Here is a 27,152-nt window from a genome sequence, read left to right on the forward strand (position 1 = left end):
AGAGCACCACTTGGAACCCCAACCCCAGCTCGTCGCGCAGATCAGGGTACGGGGCTGGGTTTGGCTCTGGGGCGTTTCCAGGATCTCCCCTTGCGAAGGTGACAGCACTCTGGGAATTGGCGTCTCCCTCCTAAACTACGAGCCCCAGAGGCCTTCGCGCTCGAGCGTTTCCAACCGTTCCCCTCCCGAAACTACATTTCCCAGGGGCCACTGCGCCCGAGTCGGTTTTGTGACGTCGCAGCGTCGGTGCCACGGTTGTCTCGGGGTGAGGCAGGTAAGTGCTTCTGTCCGATTCCGGGGGCACTAGGTGTTGCTGCGCAACGCCCCAGAGGGGCGGCCTGTGTGGGCCGAGGGGCGGTCTGTCGGTCTTTGCGCGGGAGTGTGCCCGCATCTGTCCGGTTTGTTGGCTTGCGTTCTTCGGTGTGCCCTCTGGGCTGCTCCTTCGAGTGTGTGTTAGTTTCCTAATAGCGTGTGTGAAGCCCTAATAGCTTGTTTGTGGGGGCCTCCGTGTGACCTGGTGTAGTGCGTTACCACGTTATCTGTAATTAAGGCGACATTGTTGCGGCCTGTGTTACCGAAGCCGTCACCAGGTTGTGAGAGTGTGTGACCCTCTGTGGCTGAGCCATTGTGAGCGTATGACAGCTTTGTGTGGCAGTTACTGGGACCACCCTTAATAACCTAGTGATTCATTCCCTGGTGATCCTGAAGTTCCTGAACATTTTCTTTCTCTCTGCTTGAAAAAGCGGCTGCCACTGCCAGAACGGGATCGGGTGAGTGTCTGAACATGTGGCTTCCTTGAAGGGAAGGCTGGAGCCTTCCTCCTTGGATTTCTTTTCCTTGTAGCGTCTCTCCTAAAAGTGGGCTCAAGATGAGATTTTCTTGTGGAAGATAGGGTCTGGCTGCTTACTGCTTGGAAACCAATAGACAGCAAGGTTGGTGGAAAGGAAAGTTTACTTTATACCCGAGGGAGGCAGGGGTGGGAAGGAAAGTGAAATCCTCCGCAAAGGGCTTTTAAAGGGGGCATTTTGGAGACGTATATGTGGAAGGAGAAGGCTATTTGCGGAACAGCATAATCAGCTTGAAAATTGGTCATGCGGTGGTCTGATCAGTGTTAGCTTGATTGTTTTGAGTACAGTTAGTCTTTAGTTCCAGGGTGGATTGGTTCCCATTTCTTTGAGGCCAGTTCTCAGAATTGTGGCGGCAGCTTATGTCATGGTTACAGCCTGGTCATCATGTAGGTAACATCTTCCACCTGGTGGGAGTTTCAGTCTCCACAAAACAGCTGGAAGGATATCTGCAGGCCTTGAGGAAGATCTAAAAGTCCTTGACTTTGTTTTAGTGACAGAACTGTTACTATTTTGTCCTGTTTGACTGCTTTCCTTTTTTTTTTTTTTTTTTTTTTTAAGTAGCCGTGCCCATGGCATATGGAAATCCTTAGGCTAGGGATTGAATCAGAGCTGCAGCTGCAACATATGCTGCAAACTGCGGCAGCACAGGATGCTCTAACACACAGTGCCTGACCAGGGATTGAACCCATACCTCCACAGCAACCCAAGCCGCTGCATTTGGAATTCTTAACCCACTGTGCTACGGCAGTAACTCCTTGACTGCTTCCTTTGCTTCTGTATTTTCTCACTTCTCTGGTTAAACTTATTCTTTGTCTAAAGTTTTTCTGCAGAAGGCAGGCGGAGGACATTAGGGAGAAGGACCATAGGATCCTGTTCTGGTTCAATCCTCCTTTTCTTTGATACTCAGTCTTGAGGAGGAACAGGTGCAGAACAGGTATGGGAATAACGGTTTGGATACAGAGGTTACTCATAAACTTGACAGAGGACATCGGTTTTGTTTCCATTTCTGTTTTAGTTTTTCCCAACTCTTGCAAGGAATGGGGCAATAACCCCTCTGGCTACTTCCTACTGAAATGGGACATAGTCCTGCCTAATTTGGGGAGTGGACACAGAGTTGGAAATAATCTTGAGTTCCAGGTTTAGCATCTATAGTTTGTATTATGAAAGCATTACCTCTCTCTTATGTCAGGTACTATGATTGTTTTGTCATAGTATCTGACAAATATTTGAAACTGTTACAATGAGGATAATAATCAAAATGCATCTTTGTACTATTCTCTGAATATATTTTTTTCCCTAACAGCTAAAGCAGATGCACAATATATATTTAATAGGCCACAAACAGGCTGTTTTGGTTAGTCCAAAGTTCAAAATTAAAAAATAATCTTTTTACAATGTTCCTTCGATTTCTGCTGTACAGCCAAGTGACCAAGACACCCATGCACACACTTTTTTTTTTTTTTTTTTCATTTTCCTTTGTGTTCTAACCCAAGAGGCTGGACACAGTTCCTTGTACTTGTATAGCAGGACCCCACCACCCATCTGTTCTAAATGTAACAGTCTGCATCTACTAACCCCAAACTCTGTGTTCATCCCCCTCTCTCCCCCTACCCCCCTAGCAAACACAAGTTAGTCCTCCATGTCCATGATCTGTTTCTGTTTTGTAGATAGGTCATTTATGTCGTATTTTATTTTATTAAAAAAAATTTTTTTTTTTGGTCTTTTTGCCATTTCTTGGGCCGCTCCCGCGGCATACGGAGGTTCCCAGGCTAGGGGTCGAATCGGAGCTGCAGCCACCGGCCCACGCCAGAGCCACAGCAATGCAGGATCCGAGCCGCGTCTGCAACCTACACCACAGCTCACAGCAACGCCGGATCATCAACCCACTGAGCAAGGGCAGGGACCGAACCCACAACCTCATGGTTCCTAGTTGGATTCGTTAACCACGGGAACTCCTATGTCGTATTTTAGACTCCACATATATATGGTGTTTGTCTTTCTCTTTCTAACTTACTTCACTTAGTATGAGAATCTCTAGTTCCATCCATGCTGCTGCAAATGATGTTAATTTACCTTTTTTATGGCTGAGTAGTAGTCCATTGTATATATGTACCACATCTTCTTAATCCATTCATCTGTCAGTGGACATTTAGGTTATTTCCATGTCTTGGGCTATTGTGAATAACACTGCAGTGAACATAGGGGTACATGTATCTTTTTCAATGAAAATTTTGTTCGAATATATGCCCAGGAATAGGATTGCTGGATCATATGGTATTTTTGTATTTAGTTTTTTGAGGTACCTCCATATTGTTTTCCATAGAGGTTGCACCAATTTTCATTCCCACCAACAGTGAGGAAGGGGTCCTTTTCCTTCACATCCTCTCCAGCATTTGTTGCTTGTTGATTTGTTAATAATGGCCACTCTAACTGGTGTGAGGTGGTATCTCATTGTAGCTTTTATTTGCATTTCTCTAATTATTAGTGATGTTGAACATTTTTTCTTGTGCCTGCTGTATGTCTTCTTTGGAGAAATGTCTGTTTAGGTCTTCTGCCCATTTTTTGATTGTGTTTTTTTGTTGTTGTTGACTTGTATGAGTTGTTTGTGTATTTTGGAGATTAAAACTTTTGTTGGTTGCATCATTTGCAAAGATTTCTCCCATTCTATGGGTTGTCTTTTTGTTTTTTTGTGGGGAGAAATCTTCCTGATGTATTTTCTAAACCCTAAGGAAACTATAAGTAAGGGGCTAGAGGGAACTGGCTCAGCAGGTCATGCATTAACTGAGAGAACAAGGTGTTGACTTTGGAAAACCGGGTCAGTTCAAGTCAGAAAACTGCTCAAGCAAACACTGTTCCTCAAGATGTTATTCATAGATAGCTGATGCCAGCCTTATCGATGCCCTTTAGAGTAAAGGTCAGAGTAAAAATTCAACTGAGGAGGCAGAGGGCCTTGAGGTTTCTATTTTTTCACATTGTTTGCCTTCCTGAGAGCACAATAAAGACGTTGAGGCATCGGCATTCTGGGCTCTTGACCCATGAGGTCTTGAGTCTTTCGGTCCCATCTTTAAACTTTACTCTGTATATATGTCTTTCTTTGTTTCTGTTTAACATTTCTTAAGCTTTGCAGCACCCATCCTTCGCCCCTACTCACTGAGCTGGTCTCAGCAGGTTTCCTTTGCTGTGCAAAAGCTTTTGAGTTTAATTTGGTCCCATTGGTTTATTTTGTCTTTATTGTCATTATTCTAGGAGGTGGATCAAACAAGATGCTTGCTGTGATTTATGTCAAAGAGCATTCTACATATGTTTTCCTCTAGGAGTTTTATAGTATCTGGCCTTAGATTTAGGTCTTTAATCCATTTGAGTTTATTTTTGTGTATGCTGTTAGAGAATGTTCTTATTTCATTCTTTTACATGCAGCTGTCCAGTTTACCTAGCACCACTTATTGAAGAGACTGTCTTTCCTCCACTCTATGTTTTTGCTGCCTTTGTCATAGATTAGTTAACCATAGGTGCTAGGGTTTATTTCTAGGCTTTCTATTCTGTTCCACTGATCTATATCTTCGTTTTGGTGCCAGGACCATATTGTTTTGATTACTGTAGCTTTGTAGTATAGTCTGAAGTCAGGGAGCCTCATTCCTCCAGTTCTGTTTTTTTCTTTTCAATAGTGCTTTGACTATTTGGGGTCTTTTGTGTTTCCATACAAATTTTAAAATATTTTGTTCTAGTTCTGTTACAAATGTCATTGGTAATCTGGTAGGGATTGCATTGACTTTGTAGATTCCCTTAGGTGGTATTTTCATTTTGACCATGCTGATTCTTCCAATCCAAGAGCATGGTATATCTTTCCATCTGTTCGTGTCACCTTTGATTTCTTTCATCAGCATCTTATAATTTTCAGAGTACAGGTCTTTTGTCTCTTCAGGTAGGTCTATTTCTAGGTATTTTATTCTTTTTTATGTAATTGGGATGATTTCCCCAATTTCTCTTTCTGATCTTTTATTGTTAGTATACAGAAATGTAGTTGATTTCTGCAGTTGACATTCAGTATTAATTTTTTATCCTGAAACTTTACCAAATTCACTGATGATCTCTAACAGTTTCTTGGTAGTGTCTTTAGGACTTTCTAGAAAATCTATATATATCTAGAAAAACTATCTGTAAACATTGATAGTTTTACTTCTTTTCCTTTTTGGCTTCCTTTTATTTATTTTTCTTCTCTGATTGCCAGAGCTAGGACTTCCAAAACTATGTTGAATAATAGTGTGAAAGTGGACATCCTTGTCTTATTCCTGATCTTAGAGGAAATGTTTTCAGTTTTTCACCATTATGAGTAATGTTAGCTCTGGGTTTGTCATAAACAGCTGTTATTATATTGAGGTAGTTCCCCTCTATGCCCACTCTCTGGAAAGTTTTTCTCAGGAATGGATATTGAATTTAGTGAAAAGCTTTTTCTGCATCTGTTGAGATGATCAAATGGTTTTTATTTTTCTGTTTCTTGATGTGGTGTATCACACTGATAGATTTGCAGATATTGAAGAATCCTTGCATCCCTGGATAAATCCTGCTTGATCATGGTGTATGATCTTTTTAATATATATTTAGATGTGGTTTGCTAATATTTTGTTGAGAATTTTTGCATCTCTGTTCATCAGTGATACTGGCCTATAATTTTCTTTTTTTTTGTGGTATGTTTGGTTTTGGTATCTGGATGGTGATGGCAGCTTCATAGGATGAGCTGGGAGTTTTCCTTCCTCTGAAATCTTTTTGGAAGAAGAGTTTCAGAAGGAGGAGTTCCTATCGTGGTGCAGTGGAAACAAATCTGACTAGTATCCATGAGGATGTGGGTTCAATCCCTGGCCTCACTCAGTGGGTCGGGGATCCGCTGTTGCCTTGCCTATTGCCTATTTATGGAGCATGATAATGACTGTTCAGGGCTGTTCAGGATCACAGATATGGCTGGGATCCCAAGTTGCTGTGGCATAGGCCAGCAGCTCTAGCTCCAATATTTGACCCCTAGTCTGGGAACCTCTATATGCTACAGGTGTGGCCCTAAAAAGCAAAAAAAAAAAAAAAAAAAAAGAGTTTCAGAAGGACAGATGTTATCTCTTCTCTAAATTTTTGGTAGAATTACCTGTGTAGCCATCGGATCCTGGACTTTTTTTTGTTGGAAGTTTTTAAATCACATTTTCAATTCCAGTGCTTGTGATTGGTCTCCTCATATGTTCTGTTTCTCCCTGGTTCAGTCTCCGTAGTTTGTATCTTTGTAAGAATCTGTCCATTTCTTAACACTTGTCCATTCTATTGGCATACATAGTAATTGCTTATAATCCTTTGTATTTCTGTGGTGTCAGTTGTAACCTCCTTTTTTATTTCTAATTTTATTTATTTGAACCCCCTCCTTTTTTTTTTTTTTTTTTTGAATCCGGCTAAAGGTTTATCAATTTTGTTGATCTTTTCAAAGAACCAACTTTTGGTTTCGTTGATTTTCTCTATTATTTTCTTTGTCTCTGTGTTATTAATTTCTGCTCTAATCTTTGTGATTCATCTCCTCCTACTAATTTTGGGCTTTGTGCACTCTTCCTTCTCTAGATGTTTAAGGTGTTCAAATTAAATCATGTATAAGCCAGTCCTCTTCTCTTGTGGTATCAGTACCTATTTATGGAGCATGATAATGACTGTTCAGGGCTGTCATTTTCTAGGCTCCCTGATGTCTACAGCTGTGAATCCCTCCTGCTTCTTTCTCCTTTCCCCCAATAGCCTTAGAAAATCCCTGGGAAAATGACCTCTCGTTGGAGAGAAGACAGGAATTGGAGTTTTGGTTTGAAGGATCCTAGCACAGAGATTCACCTGAGTTGCAGACTTGGTCTTTAAATGTGATTTTACAAATGTGGTTTGGTTACTGACCAGAGTTCTTTGACTCTTTAATCAATAGCATTAAGAAATTGAAAAGAGGCCAGATGAGAAATTCATAGAAGGCTTCATGGGACTTGTGCTGCAGCACAACAGAGAGAAAACATATAACAAGTTCCCTTTTTCACTCCGAGAGGAGGTGAGCTGGTTCTTTATATGGGGTGAGGGTAGGGGTGGCTTAGATGGTCGGCCCACCCACTTGGTGGTGCTGTCTGTGCAGTACCTTGCTTTTGCTCCTGACTCCACAGAATAGCAGTAGGGTTTTTGGTCTTTTTGTATCTCATTGTCCATAATTTGTCCCAACTGTAAGCAGTTATTTTTAGTCCCTTATGGTTTCTTTGTATTATGCTGCTGGAGGAGATGTTTGTCGAGGTGCAAACACTGCAGGAAAGGGTCCCAGGTCCTAGCCTGTCTCAGGTCCATATAACCATAGAAGACAGCTGGAGTTCATGCTCCTCAAGGCTGCACTGTCTTACCTACAGGGGCCTAGTTTTGGAGTCAGAGAAGCCTGTATTCTATTCTGGGGTCTTTCACCTACAAGCTCCGTCATTTTGGGTAAGTTACCTTAACCTGGTTTCCATCATCTGTAAAATGGGGGAAGATACTTAATGTTGCACTTTTGTTTTATGGGTTTTTTTTTTCCCCCTTTTTTGAGACTCAAATGAGGGAATATATACAAGTTCTTACCTAGTTCCAATATTAATGATATCATCATTGCTATTAGGGTGATTTAAACACATTGCTTGAACATCTCTGGTGTGTATGCTCCCTGTTCTGGAGAGAAGGTTGTGAATTACATCCTCTTGAGCCTAATGCATTTTCTCTGGCAAAATACAGCCATTTTTTTCAAGGATTCAGGCTGCAGCCTGGTGTCTGAGGGACTCAACTCCAGCTTTAGGAGTTTTTAGGGCCTGAAGAAACTTCATGTATTATCAGGGGCCAGGGAAGGAGTTTCAAATTGTGCATTTGGAAGTTTCAAATTGTGCATTTGGAAGCTGTAAGACAGTCCTGCAAGCCTTCTGTCTCCTTCTTGCTCCAAACTTACAGGACTCTACTCCCCATGAGAAGAGCCTGAATGGAGAAATTTGTAACACTTAAGCCTTAAGTGGCTTTAACATGGCCCAGATGAATTGTGATTTTCCCTCTTTATTCAAACACCATCTCATTTATCATGACTTATACTCAACATTTTGTGTAAAGTTTGCAATCCTAACAGGTTTCTCTGAGCAGTTGATCCTCAATTCCTTACATTTCCAGGGAGTGAGAGCGCTAAAGATACGTTCTCAGATTACTGAATTCCTACTCTTACCACCACTACTCTCCTCACCCTCTTTTCGTGTATTTTTTCATGAAACGAAGTCCCTACCTCCAGGGAGCTTTGTGTTCCGCACAGCCCTGATAGTGTGGACTACATATCTTGGAGAGAATTGAAAAGCTTTGTAACCTGTGTTGCCCTGTGGAATATTCACTAGCCCATGATGCACTGGGACTGGCCAGCCAGAAAGACAGGACAGGAACAAAGCAAGGCCCTTAGAAGCACCCTTCTAAATCTGAAGTGAACCATTTCATTTCAAGAGTGGGGGAAACTGGGGAGTGGGGCAGGGGTGTCCCAGGATTTGAATAGGTCGTTTTGGAAGGTGGTCAGTGCAGCAGCTCTTTACCAAGAGTTGAATCTGTAAGGCTCTAAGAATGACATATTCTCTTTGCATTTCTGAAGTTGGGATGCCTTGTTGTTAACCAGTGGTATCTTCAGTTTGATGAAATATAGTAACATTATCTACCTCATAAATAGTAGTTTTTAAGGCCAAAGAGGAGATACCTGAGAGAGACCTGATAGGGGCCATCTGCTTTAGGAAGAGTTTGAAAGATGGTTTGTGATTGAGGCTTTTAACACAAGAGATGTGGTTCAACCCTGTAGGGGTTCGGGCAGGAATGAAGGAGAGGAAGCATGGGGTTCATTGTTATTCCTGAAGGGTCCAGCTTAAAGTTGACAGAGTTTGTATGTGCAACTCTGAGTCAGCCTTACCAGCTTTCCATCATTAGGGTGTAGCGTGGCCCAGTAGATATTTAATAGTCACAGATAAGGAACTAATCTCCTTGACCTGAAGTTTGGGGACTCCTTGGAAAGGTTCCCAAGATGTCCTTGAATTCTCATAAGTTGTATGTATGGAGTTGCATATTGGATCTTAGGTATATTTTTCTAGGGATTAGATTAAAAAAATTGACTTAAATTTCCGAAGAAATAAGCCTGTCTTAGTTCAGGCTGGTATAATAAAATACCATCAACCCACTGGCTTAAACATTTCTCATAGTTTTGGATATTGGAGGTCAGATCAGGGTGCTGGCTAGCATGATTGAGTTCTGGTGAGAATCCTTTACCAGATTGCAGACTAGCAACTTCTTTTAACCTCACATGACCCAAAGAGAGTGCTCTGGTCCCTTCATTGCCTTTATTCCTATTTATGAGGTTTCTATCCTCATGACCTAATTATCTCCCAAAGACTCCACCTCCAGATACCATCATATTCAGGATTAGATTTCAAGATAGGAATTTTGGAAAGACACAAACATTAAGTCTGTAACAACTCCCAAAGTGTCAGGAACCTCTGAACTAGAATCCTAAGACTATAAAAACTGGCAAGTGTGTTTGCATTAATCTTGCCCTAAATCACTACCCTATAGGAATTCCCTGGTGGCTCAGCAGGCTAAGGATCTGGCATTGTTATTGCTGTGGTGTGAGTTTAATCCGTGGCCTGGGAAGTTGTTTATGCCATGGGCACGGCCATAAAAAAAAAAAGTAGTGCCCTTGAATGCACTGCTGAATAATTTACATTTTATGCATATCGTAAAACTTTGTACAGCCCTAAATCACATTTAATTATTCAATGATCAGTTAGTTACAATTGAATATAGACTAGGTATTAGATGATGTTAAGTGATGCTAAGGACTTGTTAATTTTGTTAGCTGTGGTGCCATTTTATTAGGTTCCATTCTTTAGAGATGTAATCTGAACCATTTAGAGCTTAAATGTCTAATTTAACATCTAATTTAAGCTAGTTAGCAAAATATATATAAATCAAATATGACACTCTGTCAACCATCATTAAACATAGGTGATGAATATATGCTTTTCTATTGCTCTCCTTTGTATACGTTTCAAAATTTCAGGATTTCCTGCTGTGGCTCAGCATGTTAAGGATCTGGTGTTGCCACACTGTGGCATAGGTTGCAGCTGCAGCTGGGATTCAATCCCTGGCCCAGGAACTTCCGTGTGCCATGGGTGTGGCCAAAGAAAATTTCGTAACAAAAGTTTTGAAAAAGCATAGGAAGATTTTTTTTTAAAGTTTTTGTGTTTTATTTTATTTTGTCTTTTTGTCTTTTTAGGGCTGCACCTGCAGCATATGGAGGTCCCCAGGCTAGGGGTCCAATTGGAGCTATAGCCGTTGGCCTACAGCAATGTGGGATCCAAGTCACATCTGCGACCTACACCACAGCTCATGGCAATGCCGGATCCTTAACCCGCTGAGCAAAGCCAGGGATCGAACACGTGTCCTCATGGATGCTAGTCGGGTTCGTTAACCACTGAGCCACGACAGGAACTCTAAGATTTTGTATTTTAGAGCAGTTTTAGGTTCACAGGAAAATTAAGAGGAAGGTGTAGAGTTTTGCCATATACCTCTTGGCCCCACATAAGCATAGCCTCCCCATTAACATCACCTACCAAAGTGGTGCATTTTTTATGATTGATGAACCTATCTTGACACATCATAATCACCCAACATCTATAGTTTACATTAGGTTTCACTCTTTGTGTTGTATATTACAGGTGTCCATCATTACAGTATCAGAGTATTTTTGCTACCCTGAAAATCCTCTGTGATCCACCTGTTTATCCCTTTCCCAACCCCCATCCTGGAAACCACTGATCTTTTTACTGTCTCCATAGTTACACCTTTTCCAGAATGTCATACAGTTGGAATCATATGAAAATGGCTTTTTTTCAGATTGGCTTCCTTCAATTCCTATTGTGCATTAAAATTCTCCTCCACAATAGCTCATTTTTTTAGCATTGAATAGTATTCTATCGTCCAAAATTACCACTTCTTTTTTTTTGTATTTGTTATAGCAGGATTCCTACTTCATGGTGCCAGAATCTGTCTACAGTAGTCACTTTCCAGCTTAAATCTATTATTGTTTCCCTTTATCCACTGGATAATGACTGATCTGTTCTGCATGATTTGCCAGATGCTTCATCATCTGGCCTCTGATTACCTAAACTTATCTCTCTGGACCCCATGTGATTTTCTTGTCGTCTGCATAATCCTCATTCATTCTGCCACTTCTATGATACTACACATGAGGTTCCTTTACCTAAAATTAAAATATCTGTTACTGTATTCCCAGCTCACATGGGGTTTATTTAATTTGTCTTTATTTATTCAGAGAAGACGTCATGCCTTACCCAGAGCTGGGTCAGGTGCTTTCTTCTGCTCTCCCAAAGCCTTCTGTTTTCTTAAAAACATTTATCAGAGGGACCTTTTCCATTTAAAAATACTTTCTTTGACATGCTGTTTTTAGCATATTAAAAAAATACACAGATGTGGAGTTCCCCGATGGTGGCCTAGCGGTTCAGGGCTCAGTGTTGTCACTGCTATGACATGGGTTTTGATCCCTGGCCCAGGAACTTCTGGCCCAGGGCATGGCCAAAAAAGACCCCCAAAACACAGATGTAATTTTTATTATAATTTTTTAATGTAACTTTTATGTGATTCCCTCTTATCCCTACCTCTGATACCTTCAAACTATGTCCTTAAGTTTAAGTGCCTCTTTGTAAAAAAACAAAACAAAAAACCCAAAAAAACCACAAATGTCTTTTGCTGCTTTTATTTTTTATTGCTTTTATTTTTAATTTACATGAGCAATATATGGCACAATAGACTTTTATAAAACTTTTTTCACTCATCAAAAACCATGTCTAGTTCTTGTCTAGTTTGTACTGTTCCATAAAATTCCACCTGATTTTATTTGGCCAGTCCCTGAGTGATAGATATCAGATTGCCTCTGATCTCACAAACAAACTCCACCCCTCCAACAAAACAGTGATTAAATTCTTATACATATCTCTTACAGAAATGTGAATTTTTCTCTGGGGTATATACCCAGGATTGGGATTGCCGTATCATACCTAATTTATATTTAATTTGACCAGGAACTGCCAGGCCACTCTCCACTATGGTTGAATATTCCTGCTAGTAGTGGATAAGAGTTCTCCCTTTTCCACATCACTGCCAACACTTGGCATTATCCAGCTTTCTTATTTTCACAATCAGCTATGTATAAATCGGTATCTTTTAAAAATTTTACTTGCTGTAAGGTTTCTTTGACTTGTTAAATATTTGGTTTTCTCATTCTTCAAAATTAGCTCATATCTTTTTCTCACTTTTTATTGGGGTATCTACTTTTTTCTTTTCGATTTGTATAGTTTAGTTGCATATTCTAGTTGATAGTCTAGATGATAGTTATATGTTAGTGCCAGATGTTATAAATATCTTCTCTCAGCCTGTCATTTTTTTCTGGTAGCTTTGGGGTCCTGTGCTTAATAAACATTAATTTTGGTATAGTGTAAGCCATCTTTAAAATTCTTTTTACTTATACTTTGTGCTTTCTTGGATCTTGTGTTAAGGTCTCCCCAACTTAGGTCACAAAAATATTCTATAAGATTTTTCTCTCATTAGTAGTATCTTTCACAACTAGGTTTTTTATCCCACCCGATTCCCTATTTGTGTATCACTTACAATAGGAACCCACTTATATTTTTCTCATGTAATAAGCTAGTTTCCCAATATAATTTTCTAATAATTTATCATTTCGTCACTGGTTAAGAGTATGTGTATGTGTGTATTTCCCTCTTCAGTTCCACTGGTTTTTGGGAAAGTAAGCAACTAGAGGGAAAGGTCCACACAGAACTGCCGCCATTTCTGACACCAATTGTAAGTCTGAGGGGTTCTCAAAACTACCTTAAGTTTTGATAATTTGCTAGAAGGACTCACAGAATTTTCTCAAACCTTTTATATTCAGAGTTATGTTTTATTACAAGGAAAACAGATTAAAATCAGTCAAGGGAAGAAGTGTATAGAGAAGAATCAAAGAAAAGTACCAAATGCAGAACTTTTTTTTTTTGTCTTTTGCCATTTCCTGGGCCGCTCCCGCAGCACATGGAGGTCCCCAGGCCAGGGGTCCAATCGGAGCTGCAGCCACCAGCCTACGCCAGAGCCACAGCAATGCACGAGCCGCGTCTGCGACCTACACCTCAGCTCATGGCAACACCAGATCATTAACCCACTGAGCAAGGGCAGGGATTGAACCCGCAACCTCATGGTTCCCAGTCGGATTCGCCAACCACTGCGCCACGACGGGAACTCCAAATGCAGAACTTCTATTGTCACTCTCCCTTTATAGTCAGGACTGTGTAACTTTCCCAACATCACTTCTAACAATACATGCAGAGTTTTGCCAACCATGGAAGTTCACTTAAGCCTTCATGTTCAGAGTTTGTGTTGAAGCTCCAGCACAGGTATGACTGGTTGTGCACATGGCTAGTCTCTGTCTCCAGCCCCAGAGGCTGACTGATAATACATGCTCCAAACCCTTACCCTAAATCATATTATTAGCTGGTGTGGCTAGCCCCTATCCTAAGTCACATTGTGAGACTGACTATCCAGTGTGACCCACGGCCCCCAAGAAAACAAGACATTCTCATTAAGAATGACATCTCAGAGGTTTACATTGCCTCCCAGAAGCCAAGGAAAAAGGCCAGACCTCTTTTTGGGCAACATTCACTTCTCCACTACACAGTCCGTTGATCTTATGTCATCACAATGTTATTTTCATTACTTTAGGTTTGTAGTACTTTAGGTTTGGTAAGGGAAGTCAATTCTTGATATTTTTTAAAGGTAACTTAGCTATTTATTGCATTTTATACTTTAAGTAGCTTTTAATATAAGATTATAAGATAGCTCAAAAAAATCCCACTGGAATTTTATTTAGATAATTTTATTTACATAATTGAATTTATGTATCAACTTGGAGAAATTAATATTTTTATTTTGCTAAGTCTCCTGATCCAAAAACTTAGAATATCTACATTTATTCAAAACTTCCCCTTTAAGAGTTTAAAAGTTTTCCCATAGTGGTCTTGTGTGTTAATTATTAAACAAGTGTGGAGAAATTTTATTGTTTCTAATAAAAGGATCTTGAATCTAGCAAAGTAGCTAAATTCTCAGTTGTCTAATAGTTTACATGATCATTTGGTTGGATTTTCTAAGTGGATGAATCTAAATTTCTTCAGTCCTCACATATTTTGTCTTAGATCACTGTTTAGGAATTCCAATAATATGTTAAATAGAAGTAGTAGCAGGCATCCATATCCTAAATCTATGTTTAAAAGGACTGCCTTTAAAATTTCTTAATTATGTAACTACATTTTACCATGGAATTTTGTTGTATAAGTTACATTATTAAGAAAGGTATGGGAGTTTCTGTTTTGGCTCAGCAGGTTACGAACCCAACTAGTATCCATGAGGATGCTGGTTCAATCCCTGGCCTCACTCAGTGGGTTAAGGATCCAGTGTTGCTGTGAGTTGTGGTGTAGGTCACAGATGTGGCTCAGATCTTGCACTGCTGTGGCACAGGTCAATAGCCAAAGGTCCCATTCAACCCCTAGCCTGGGAACCTCCATAAGCTGCAGCCCTAAAAACAAACAAAACAAAACAAAAGGTATATCTAGGACTTCCCATTGTAGCTCAGTAGGTTAAGGAGCTGATGTTGTCTTTGTGAGGATGTAGGTTCAATACCTGGCCTTGCTTAGTTGGGTTAAGGATCCAACTTTGCTGCAAGCTGCAACATAGGTTACTGATGTGGTTCGGATCTGGTGTTGCTATGGTGTAGCCTTCAGCTGCAATTCCGATTCAGCCCCTGGCTCAGGAACTTCCATATGCCACAGGTATATTAAAACAAACAAAAAATAGTTCTTTACTGGAGGTTTCCCCCCAAATAACTAATTATTGAATCCAATCAAATTACTTTTCTGCACCCTTCACACCCTAAGGAACATCATTGAGGTAGTACCTTTTTCTCTTATCTGAGGAGGCAGGGTATTTTATTACTTTTCACCCTTGTGTCTTTGTCCTCTGTCTTTAGTGCAGGGCTTTCCTCTCACTGCTTTAAGTGTAGGACATTCCCAAATCCCTGTCCTTCCTAGGCAGGAGATGGGAGACCTATCTTTGAAAGCTCTAATCTCATTTGCTTGCTCTGGAAACTTTCTTGTATCAACAGGATATTTATAGTGGGTTAAAAATGGGCCACAAATCATTTGATATTGGCCCATTGTGGGGAGATAGGGCGTTCCTTATCTCTTGAATTTGGAATGCTCTTAGTGGTTAGCTTCACCAATAGAATATGGCAGAAGTAATGTTCTGTGACTTCTAAGGCTAGGTCATAAGAATCCTGGAGCTTCTGCCTAGTTATCTTGGAATACTTACTCTTGGGATGCTCCATATTGGAACTCGGCCACCATACTGTGAGAAGTTGAAGCCACACTGAAGCAATATAGGTGTTCCTGGCAGCTGCCTCAGGTGACCTCCTAGTCAACAGCCAGTCATATGAGTGAGCCATAGAGGATGTCCCAAATTTGATAAAAGACATGAAACTACACATGCAAGAAGTTTAATGAACTGATGTTAATAAACTCAAGATAAACTTAGATCCACACTGAAACACAGTATACTAAAATTGTTGAAAAACAAAGAGAAAAGTCTTGAAAGCAAGAGAGCAGAGACTTGTCACAGACAAAGGATCCTCAAAAAGATTAGCAGCTGATTTCTTATCAGAAACTATGGTGTTTAGAAGGCAGTGGGATGAAATGAAAAATGCTGGGGGAGTAAAAACACCCCTGTCAAGCAAGGATTCTATATTATCAAAATAGTCCTTCAAAAATGAAGGAAAAATTAATACAGTTCCAGATAAACAAAAGCTAAGAGAGCTCAACCCTACTAGACTGCCACTATAAGAAATGCTAAAAGGAGTTCTTAAGGCTGAAACAGAAGGACATGAGATAGTAACTCAAAGCTATACAAAGAAATAAAGATCCCTGATAAAGATAACTACATAAATGTATACATAAAAGCTGTCATTGTATTTTATTTTTTTAAATTTTTATTTATTTATTTTTTTGTCTTTTTAGGGCTACACCCACGTCATATGGAGTTTCTCAGGCTAGGGGTCTAATCGGAGCTGTAGCCACCGGCCTAGGCCACAGCCACAGCAACTCTAGATCCGAGCTGCATCTGCGACCTACACCAGAGCTCACGGCAACGCCGGATCCTTAATCAGCTGAGCAAGGCCAGGGATCAAACCTGCAACCTCATGGTTCCTAGTTGGATTTGTTTCTGCTGCACCACGATGGGAACTCCTGTCATTGTATTTTAGATTTGTAACTCTTTATTTGATTAAAAAGACAAATACATAAAGTAGTAATTATAAAACTTTGTCAGTGGGCACATAATGTTTAAAGATGTAATTTGTGAGGTGAATAGGAGCAAAGTTAGTGTGTCACTGAACTACTGGTATCAATTCAAAGTAGACTGGTATAAATTTATGAGTCTTAACTAATTTCCAAATTGCCACCAATGAATTAACTAAAGTTATACTGAAAAAGAAATAAAGGGAGTTCCCATCGTGGCTCAGCGGTTATCGAACCCAACTAGCATCCATGAGGACAAGGGTTTGATCCCTGGCCTCACTCAGTGGGTTAAGGTTCTGGCATTACCACGAGCTGTGGTGTAGGTCATAGATGTGGCTTGGATCCTGTGTTGCTGTGGCTCTTGCATAGGCCAGCGGCTACAGTTCCCATTGGACCCCTAACCTGGGAACTTCCATATGCTATGGGTGCAGCCCTAAAAAAAAAATGTTACATTAGAAAAGGCATTATCAGAAGACTGATTGAGGAACAAAAATCATATAAGACATTCAGAAAACATAGGAAAACAGGTCTTGTGTATCAGTAATTACTTTGAATAAACTTACAAATTGAAAGACAGATGAAGCATTATGGATTTTTAAAAAACTTTATGCAATTATATGCTGCCCAGAGACTCATTTTATACTTACTGTCACAAATAGGTTCAAAGATAAGTGGTGGAAAAAGGTATTCTAAGTGAATAAATAGCAACCCAAAGAGATCTGGAAAGAGCATCAAGATGGTGGAGTAGTAGAACATGGAGCTCACCTTCTTCTACAAACACATCAAAAATACTTCTCTGTGTGGAATAATTCTCACAGAAAACTAACCTGAAATTGGCAGATCTCCTGTACAACCAAAGCAGTGAGAAAGATCAACATTTAACCAGGTAGGACAGGAAAAAAGGTATTACTTTAGAATTGGCAATCCTGGAAGGGATTTGTAAGGAAGAGAAGATCCACACAGGTGGACCCTTACCCTGGGGATAGGGAATATTGACTCACAATGTGGGCACTTCTGGGGTCCTGCATGGAGGAGACAAATCCCCTTGCCCGCAAGGAAATCTGCTGAGACATGGGGTGGAAGAAGCCTAGGCTATACTCATGAGCCATATATGTGTTCTCACTCACTAGCAATTCAGATGGAGAGAGCCTTGCACTCGTGGTTGCTGCCTTGCCACAATTCTAATCTGAAGGAGTGAATGCCCCTGCCCTGCTCACTCTACACTAAAGCGTGGCATGAAATCAGTGCAAAGATTCAGACAGACAAGGGCTCCAGGGTATGATCCAGGCCACCATAGTGCACAGACAGGGAAACAGCAGGACTAGCTGGGCAGACATTGCAGTGAGTGCACTGAGTGGTGCCACAAGAATGTACAGTGGCTAAACACTGAATCCTGGGCAGAAAGGCCCTGGGTGAGGACTTGATCTAGGTCAGAGATACAGCTGGAAGTGCCTGGGATGTGATCTATGGGGAACTATGGAGCCCATTGTTAGTGTGCACATGGCAATGGCAGATCTAGCTGTAGAACTGGTTTTCAGTGAGCACACATGGTGGCAGCAGGTCCAGTGGCAGCAGACAATGTTGGTGCACTCACTGGGCATTGTCACAAGAACTCACAGCAGCTAAGTGCTAAAACTTGGGTAGACAGGCCCTTGGCAAGTGTACAGAGTAAATTCACTTCCCGATTTCCCAGTGAGGATTCCCTAGTTCCATGCAGTCCATACTGCAGATTAGCACCTTGTCTGGGAAAGACAGATCCTGGGAGAAGTCGGTGTAGATCAGATCCCAGGTAGAAGCGCAGCCACAACACCCTGACACCCAGCCCTAGTCTACTCCACACCAGAGCCTTGCACTAGATCTGGGATGAAAACAGAGAAAGAGATGTGAATACAGACTGCTTCTGAGTGGAACCATGGATGTCTACACAGGCAGTGAATAGGTTCACTGTGACCACATGGACCTCACATGATTTACCAGTCATCTTTGGGGCAGGGCATGCAGTCAAGGGCAATGGAACGTGAACAAACCTAACTTCAGGACTCCTACTCCCAACAATTGGAGGAGCAGATCCAGTCCTGGAGAGGGCAGTGATAGCCACAGAATAAAGAGGAGGCCCTGCCTCACATCCAGCACAGTCTGGAGAAGCCACCACAGATTACACCCCCTATCAAGGGGATAATGGCCAGCACACTCTGAGGAAAGACACATCGGGCATCTGTATATAACAGAAACAGCTCTTGCACCAAAAATGATTGAGAAACACAGTCTACATAGGGATGATCCCACATAGAAACATTCCTTCAAGACCATGGTAGATAACTGTTTCTCCTAAATTCAAAGAGACAGAGAAATTTAAGTAAAATGAAAGAACAGGAGGATTCCCCCTAATTAAAAGACTAAGAGAAATCCTTTGAAAGAACAAATAATGCAACAGACCTCACTAGTCTTCTGGACCCTGAGTTCAAAAAGGAGGTAATACAAAAGGAATTAAGAAAGATTATCAATAAAAATGGAGATCACTGTAATAAAGATGAATTAATCAAAAATAAGTAATTGCTGAGATAAAAACCAATCTAAAAGCAATGAACAGCAGAATAAATGACACAGAAGAATGAATAAGTGCTCTGGAAGACAGAATAATGGGAATCACTTAACTAGAACAGCAGACAGACAAAAAGAAACACACAAGATCTATGAGATTATATAAAACATGACAACCTATGCATAATAGGGGTTCCAGGAGGAAAGAAAGGGAATCAAAAGTATATTTGAGAAATTATGGCTGAAAATGTCTCAAACCTAAAGAAGGAAAAGTGGAGTTCCCATTGTGGCTCAGCAGTAATGAACCTGACAAATGTCCATGAGGATGTGGGTTTGAGCCCTGGCCCCCACTCAGGGGGTTAAGGATCTGGCATTGCTGTAAGCTGCAGTGTAGGTTGCAGATGTGGCTTGGATCTGACGTGGCTGTGGCTTAGGCTGGCAGCTGGAGCTCCAAATCAAACAGCCCCTAGCCTGGGAACTTCCATATGCCACAAGTGTAGCCCCAAAAAGACAAAAAATAAAATAAGAAGGAAAAAGATACCCAGGTATAGGTAGCACAGAGGGTCCCAAACAAGGTAAACCCAAACAGACCCAAACCAAGACATATAATTTAAATGCCACAAGTTAATGATAAAGAGAGCATTCTAACAACAGAAAAAGTCAGTTACAAGGGGACCCCCCATAAGACAGGTAGCTAATTTCTCTGTGGCATGATATATTCAAAGTCCTGAAAGGAAAGAACCTGCAACCCTGGATAGTCTACCCAGCAAGATTATCATTTGGAATAGGAGGAGAGTGGATTTCTCAGACAAGAAAAACTAAAAAAAATTCAGCAAAGGAAAAAAGGGGTACTGAATATAGAAGCTCCAGGGGCAGCATAGGCCGCCACCACTGCTACAAGACCAAGCACTGCCCCTGCTGAGCAGATGCAGCCACTGTCCTGCCACCCTGGGAGCATGTAAGGGTTGACTCACCTCTATACCTTAAGGTGATAATAGCCAGCACATGAGGAAAGAGACAGCAAGGATCCAAATTTCAAACTAAAAATCTAAAAGCAGCCCCTCAGTTTCAGACAAGATGGTGGAATAGAAATATTTGAGATCACTTATGAAAATACCAAAATCACTAACTGCTAAACCACAATCAACAAAAGACTGGAACCTATAAAAAGATATTTTACATCCAAAGACAAAGGAGAAGCCACAATGAGATAGTAGTATGGGTGCTTTTATGATATAATCAAATCCCATACTCACTGGTGGTCAACCCACAAACTAGAAAATAACTGTCACAGAGGATCAATGAAACTGAAAACCGGTTTTTTGAAAAGATAACAAAATTGATAAAGCCTTTAGCCAAACTCAAAGAAAAAAAGGGTGAGGCCTCTAATCAAAAAATTAGAAATGAAAAAGAACAAGTTAAAAATGACATCCGGGAAATAAAAAGGATCATCAAAGACTACTACAAGCACCTATATGCCAATAAAATGGACATCCTTAGATGAAATGGATAAATTATTAGAAAGATAAGACCTGCCAAGACCAAAACAGGAAGAAATAGAATATATGAACAGACCAATCACAAGTACTGAAGTTGAAACTCTAATTGAGGAGTTCCCACTGTGGCACAGTGGGTTAAGGATCTGGCATTGCCATAGCTGTGGCATAGGTCACAGCTGCAGCTTGGATTCAGTCCTTGGCCCAGGAAATTCCATATGCCATAGATATAGCCAAACAAGAAAAAGAAACTGATTGAAAAACTTCCAACAAATAAAAGTCCAGGACCAAATGGCTTTGCAGGTAAATTCTATCAAACACTTAGAGAAAAGTTAACACCTGTCCTGAAACTCTTCCAAAATCTCTTCCAAAAATCACAGAGGAAGGAATACTCCCAAACTCATCCTATGAAGCCACCATTACCCTTATACCAAAACCAGGTAAAGATACAACAACAACAAAAAATTACAGGCCAATATCACTGATGAACATAGACACAAAAATTCTCAACAAAATAATTGCAACCTGAGTCCAATAATACATTAAAAGGATCATACAACATGATCAAGTGGGATTTATCCCAGAGATGCAAGGATTCTTCTGTATCCACAAATCAATGTGATACTTCACATTAACAAGTTAAAGAGTAAAACACATATACATGATCATCTCAATAGATGCAGGAAAGCTTTTGACAAAATCCAACACCCATTTCTGATTAAAAAAAAAAAAAAACCCTTGAGAAAGTGGGCATAGAGGGAAACTACCTCAGCATAATAGAGGCCATTTATGACAAATCCACAGCTAACATCATTCTCAATGGTGAAAAACTGAAAGCACTTCCTCTAAGATCAGGAATAAGACAAGGATGTCCACCCTTGCCACTTTTATTCAACAGTTTTGGAATTCCTAGCCATGGCAGTCAGAAAAGAAATAAAAATAACCCAAATTGGAAAAGAAGTAAAATTGTCACTGTTTGCAGATACTATACATAGAAAATCCTAAGATGCTATTAGAAAACTTTAAGAGCTCATAAGTGAATTTGGTAAAATTGCAGGATACAAGGTAGATATACAGAAATCTTTTGCATTCCTATACACTAACAATGAAATATCAGAAAGAGAAGGAAACAATCCCATTTACCATTACATCAAAAAGAATAAATTACCTAGGAATAAACCTACCTAAGGAGGCAAATGACATGTACTCTGAAAACTGTTAAGACACTGATGAAAGAAATCAAAGATGACACAAAAAAATGGAAATATATATCATGACGGAGTTCCCGTCATGGCTCAGTGGTTAACGAATCTGACTAGGAACCATGAGGTTGCAGGTTCGATCCCTGGCCTTGCTCAGTGGGTTAAGGATCCGGCGTTGCCATGAGCTGTGGTGTAGGTTGCAGACATGGCTCGGATCCTGTGTTGCTGTGGCTCTGGAGTAGGCCGGTGGCTGCAGCTCCAATTCGACCCCTAGCCTGGGAACCTCCATATGCCGTGGGAGTGGCCCAAGAAATAGCAAAAAGACCAAATAAATAAATAAATAAAAATTAAAAAAAAGAAATATATATCATGTACTTGGATTCCAAGAATCAATATTAAAAAAAATGACTATCTTACCCAAGGCAATTTACAGACTCAATGCAATTCCTATCAAATTAGCAATGGCATTTTTTTCCTAGAACTACAACAAAATATTAAGTTCATGTGGAAACACAATAGAACTCTAATAGTCAAAGCAATACTGAGAAAGAAAAATGGAGCTTGAGGAATTAGGCTTCCTGACTTCAGACTATACTACAAAGCTGCAGTAATTGAAACAGTATGATACTGGCACAAAAATATATAGATCAATGGAACAGGTAAGAGAGTCCAGAAATAAACCTACACACCTATGTTCAATTAATCTATGACAAAGGAGGCAAGCGTGTACAATGGAGAAAAGACTACCCTTCAATAGGTGGTGCTGGGAAAACTGGACTGCTACATGTAAAGGAATGATACTAGAATATTCTCTACACCACACACACCCCTCGAAATGGAGTGAAGACCTAAATGGATACTATAAAACTCTTATAGGAAAACATGTGCAGAATACCCTTTGACATGAATGGGGCAATATCTTTTTGGATCCACCTCCTAGAGTAATGAAAAAAATTTTTAAAAGGGACCTATTTAAACTTAAAAGCTTTTGTACAGCAAAGGAAACCATAAACAAAAGAAAAAGACAACCCATGGAATGGGAGAAAATATTTGCAAACAAAACGACCAACAAGGGATTAATCTCCAAAATACACAAACAGTTCATGCAGCTCTATATCAAAAACAGGAATAATTCAATCAAAAATGGTCAGAAGATCTAAAAAGACATTTCTCCAAAGAAGACAGACATATGGGCAAAAAGTGCATGAAAAGATGCTCAACATCACTAATTATTAGAGAAAGGCAAATCAAAACTACACTGAAGTATCACCTCACACTGATCAGAATGACCATCATCCAAAAGTATACAAATAATAAATAGTGGAGAGGGTGTGTGGAGAAAAGGGACCCGTCCTCCATTGTTGGTGGGAATGTGAATTGGTGCAGCCAGTAGAGAGAATACTATGCAAATTACTTTTTAAAAAACCTAAAAATAGAGCTACCATATAGTCCAGCAATTCCATGCCTGGGTATATATCTGGAGAAAAAGAAAACTTGAAAATTCAAAAATATACATGCATCCCAATGTTCACAGCAGCACTTTAAATAGCCAAGACTGGGAAACAACTCAAACGTAAACATATGAGATATTACTCAGTCATGAAAATGACTGAAATATTCCCATTTATAGCAACATGGATAGGCTTGGAGAATATTAGTGAAGTAAGCCATAGCAAGACAAATAGATGATATCACTTACATAGAATCTAAAAAATAATACAAGTGAATCTGTATACAAAAGAGAAATGGACTCAACAGGAGACATATTTATGGTTACCAAAGGAAGAACGAGTGGGATAATTAGAGGAGAAAGAGATTACTATATGTAAAATAGATAACAAGATTTTCTGTATAACACAGGAAATAATATTCAATATCTGACAATAACCTAAAGTGAAAAAAAAATTTTAAAAAATGAATCACTGAGCTGTATACCTGAATATGACATAATATTTAAACCACAATTAAACTTTTTTTTTGGCCATGCCCATGGCATATGGCAGTTCCCAGGCCAGGGATCCAACCTGTGCTGCAGCGGTGACATGAGCCACAGCAGTGACAGTGCCAGATCCTTAACTAAGCCACCAGAGAATCTTTTTCTTTTCTTTTTTTTTTTTTAACAACAGGAAGAAGATATTTGACTTCACCACTGGTGTTCAACATTGTACTGGAAGTCCTAGCCAGAGAAATTAGCCAAGAAAAATAAAAGGCATCCAAATTATAAAGGAAGAATTAAAACTATCTCTACAGATGACATGATTCTATATATAGAAAATCCTAAAATATCCACAGAAAAATCTAGAGCAATAAATTAAGTAAAATTACAGGGCAGAGGACCAGCACACAAAAATTAGTTATAATAATCCAAAAATGAACTTTAAAAATCCTATTTATAATAGCATCCAAAACAATAACATACATAGGAATAAATTTAACCTCTAAATAGAGGGAAAGATTTGTATACTGAAAACTATAAAACATTGTGAACAATATTAAAACCACAATTAAATGGAAAGACATTCCAGTTTTGATTGGAAAATGCAATAGTGTCATATTAGTGTACTAGTTTTGCCATAACAAAATACTGCAGATTGGATGGCTTAAACAACAGAAAGTTATTTCTCATAGTTCTGGAAACTGGGTAATCAAGATCAAGGTGTCGGCAGATGAGAGGCTTTCTCCTTGACCTGCAGATGGACATTTTCTTGCTGCATGTGCCTTTTCTCACATGGCCTTTTCTCTGCATGTGCATATTCCTGGTGTTTCTTCCTCTTCATAAAGAACACAGCTCCTATTAAGAGTCCCATTCTTAAGGCATCATTTAACCTTAATTGACTCCTTTAGAATGCTGTCTCTAAATATATTCACACTGTGAGTCAGGGCTTCAACATAAGAGTTGTTGGGACACAATTCAGTCCATAACAACTGGTAAGATGGCAGTAGTCTGAAAAGCAATCTATAGATTCAATGCGATCTCCATCAGAATTCTAATAGTCCTTTTTTTTTTTTTTTTTTTTTACTTTTGCAGACTGGAAAACCCGACCCTCAAATTCATATGAAATTTCAAGGGGCCCAAATAATCAAAACAACATTGAAAAAGGAAAACAAAGTTTGAAGACTCAAACACCCCAATTTGATCCACGAGGACACAGGTTTGATTCCTGGCCTTGCTCTGTGGGTTAGGGATCTGGCATTGCCATGAGCTGTGTTGTAGGTCACAGACATGGCTCAGATCTGGCCTTGCTGTGGTGTAGGCCACTGGCTACAGCTGATTCAACCCATAGCCAGGGGACTTCCATATGCCACGGGTGTGGCATGGGTTTGATCCCTAGCTCTGGTATCAAAATGCTGCAGGTATGGCAAAAAAACCCCAAACAGCTAAGTAAGTGAAGAGACATATTGTGCTTATGGATTGGTAAAAATTTCAATTTTTTCCCAAATGATATAAAAGTATGTAATGCAATTCTATCAAAATCTAAGCAGGACTTTTGAAAAAACAGGCTGACTCAAAGTTATATGTAAACAAAGGAATTAGGATAAAGCAATTTTGAGAAAGAAGGATAAAGGGAGAAGAGTCACTATGTAGTTACCGTAATGAAGACAGTGAGGTGTTAGTAGAGGGAGAGATACATAAGTCAGTGGAACAGAACAGAGTTCAGAAACAGACTCACATGAGTAGGCCACCTGATCTTTTACAAAAGTACAAAACAACTAAATAGAGAAATGATAATTTTAACAAACAGTGTTGAAAAAATTAGACATCATAGGTTTAAAAAAGAAGAAAAATGAACCTTGACTTAAATCTTAGACTAGGTAATAGCCATATTAAACTTTAAAATGTGCATCCAGGAGTTCCCATCGTGGCTCAATGGTTAAAGAATCTGACTAGGAACCATGAGTTTGTGGGTTCGATCCCTGGCCTTGCTCAGTGGGTTAAGGATCTGGCATTGCTGTGAGCTGTGGTGTAGGTTGCAGACGCGGTTTGGATCCCACATTGCTGTAGCTCTGGTGTAGGCCAGCGGCTACAGGTCCGATTCGACCCCTAGCCTGGGAACATCCATATACCATGGGAGCGGCCCAAGAAATGGCAAAAAGACATAAAACAAAACAAACAACAACAACAAAAAAACCCACTTAAAATGTGCATCCAGAAACTTACTTTTTTTTCTTTTTTGGCTGCCCTGCAGCATATGGAGTTCCTGGGCCAAGGATCAGATTCAAGCCATAGTTGTAGTAATGCAGAATTCTTTTTTTTTTTGTCTTTTTTTTTTTGTTGTTGTTGTTGTTATTGTTGTTGTTGCTATTTCTTGGGCCGCTCCCGCGGCATATGGAGGTTCCCAGGCTAGGGGTTGAATCGGAGCTGTAGCCACCGGCCTACGCCAGAGCCACAGCAACGTGGGATCCGAGCCGCGTCTGCAACCTACACCACAGCTCCCGGCAACGCCGGATCGTTAACCCACTGAGCAAGGGCAGGGACCGAACCCGCAACCTCATGGTTCCTAGTCAGATTCGTTAGCCACTGTGCCACGACGGAAACTCCGTAATGCAGAATTCTTAATCCACTGTATTGGGCTGGGGACTGAACCCGTGTCCCAGCGCTCCAAGATGCCCTGGCACCACAGCAGGAACTCCAGTATATTTATAATGCAAATATTTGACAAACAATTTGTAACCGGAATATATTATAACACTAAAAATAAGAAAAATTTAATTACCCATTAGGGCTACATCCAGTGGCAGTAAGGTAAGTTTGTCTCTGCTTCACCAACAGGGTAGTGTCAAGTTGGATGAACTTCCACGCTGGCTCAAAAGCAATGAGGTAGAATTAGGTGGTTCCCAGGCAGTGTTGTTCACCAGTCAGCTTTGTACCTTCCTCCATGTTATCAGGACCCAATGCTGAACTTCCAACGCTACTCAACAAACTGTAGCAACTGGGTGGTGCTAGCTGATGCTCTGTTTTTCCTCCTTCATCCTCCCCACCTGTTCTAACTAGGCTGAATAGAGAGCTTAACTTTCATGCCCATCCAGTGAAAATGAGGTGGGTGTCAGTGCTCCACTTTTGCTTGAGTGGAATCTGTGGAGCTCATTAGGGTGCAGAATATCCACTCCAACCTGGATTTCCTAGCTACACCTACAAAGGGTGACTGCCTACAAAATAGAAGGATAAAGAGGACCTATTCTGTTGATACCCAAAATGTCCAGAATAGAACTAAAAATCCTTCATCATATGAAACAAGAAAATTTCAAGCCGAATGGAAAAACAAGACATATCAACACCATGATGACTAATTTATCTGACAAATTCAAAACAGTAATCTTAGAAATTCTTCAGTGATGGAGTTCCCATCATGGCTCAGTAGTTAACGAATCCAACTAGGAACCATGAGGTTGTGGGTTCGATCCCTGGCCTCACTCAGTGGGTTAAGGATCTGGCATTGCCGTGAGATGTGTAGGTCACACATTGCTGTGGCTCTGGCGTAGGCCAGCAGCTACAGCTCAGATTACACCCCTAGCCTGGGAACCTCCATATGTCGTGGGTGCAGCCCTAGAAAAAGACAAAAAAAAAATCTTCAATGAATAAATTATGTACCCACTTGAAACAAATGAAAAAAATAAATAAACTTAGCAAAGAAA

The 27,152-nt window shown here is 40.2% G+C and overlaps 1 long non-coding RNA gene across 2 annotated transcripts; it reads left to right on the plus strand.

Moving 5' to 3' along the window:
• The first annotated feature begins 228 nt into the window (after nucleotides 1-228).
• LOC125134221 (uncharacterized) lies at nucleotides 229-26,921 on the plus strand. Of its 2 annotated transcripts, XR_007136587.1 has the most exons (6): nucleotides 229-274; nucleotides 6,781-6,897; nucleotides 7,241-7,313; nucleotides 12,674-12,749; nucleotides 24,547-24,670; nucleotides 26,290-26,921. It is a non-coding gene; the product is annotated as an uncharacterized LOC125134221 (long non-coding RNA). The 2 variants fall into 2 exon arrangements; XR_007136588.1 differs by lacking the exon at nucleotides 26,290-26,921 and having other exon boundaries at nucleotides 24,547-24,762.
• The last annotated feature ends 231 nt before the right edge of the window (nucleotides 26,922-27,152 follow it).

The sequence above is a fragment of the Phacochoerus africanus genome, chromosome 8 (genome assembly GCF_016906955.1).
Source record: "Phacochoerus africanus isolate WHEZ1 chromosome 8, ROS_Pafr_v1, whole genome shotgun sequence".
Taxonomy (NCBI): Eukaryota; Metazoa; Chordata; class Mammalia; order Artiodactyla; family Suidae; genus Phacochoerus; species Phacochoerus africanus.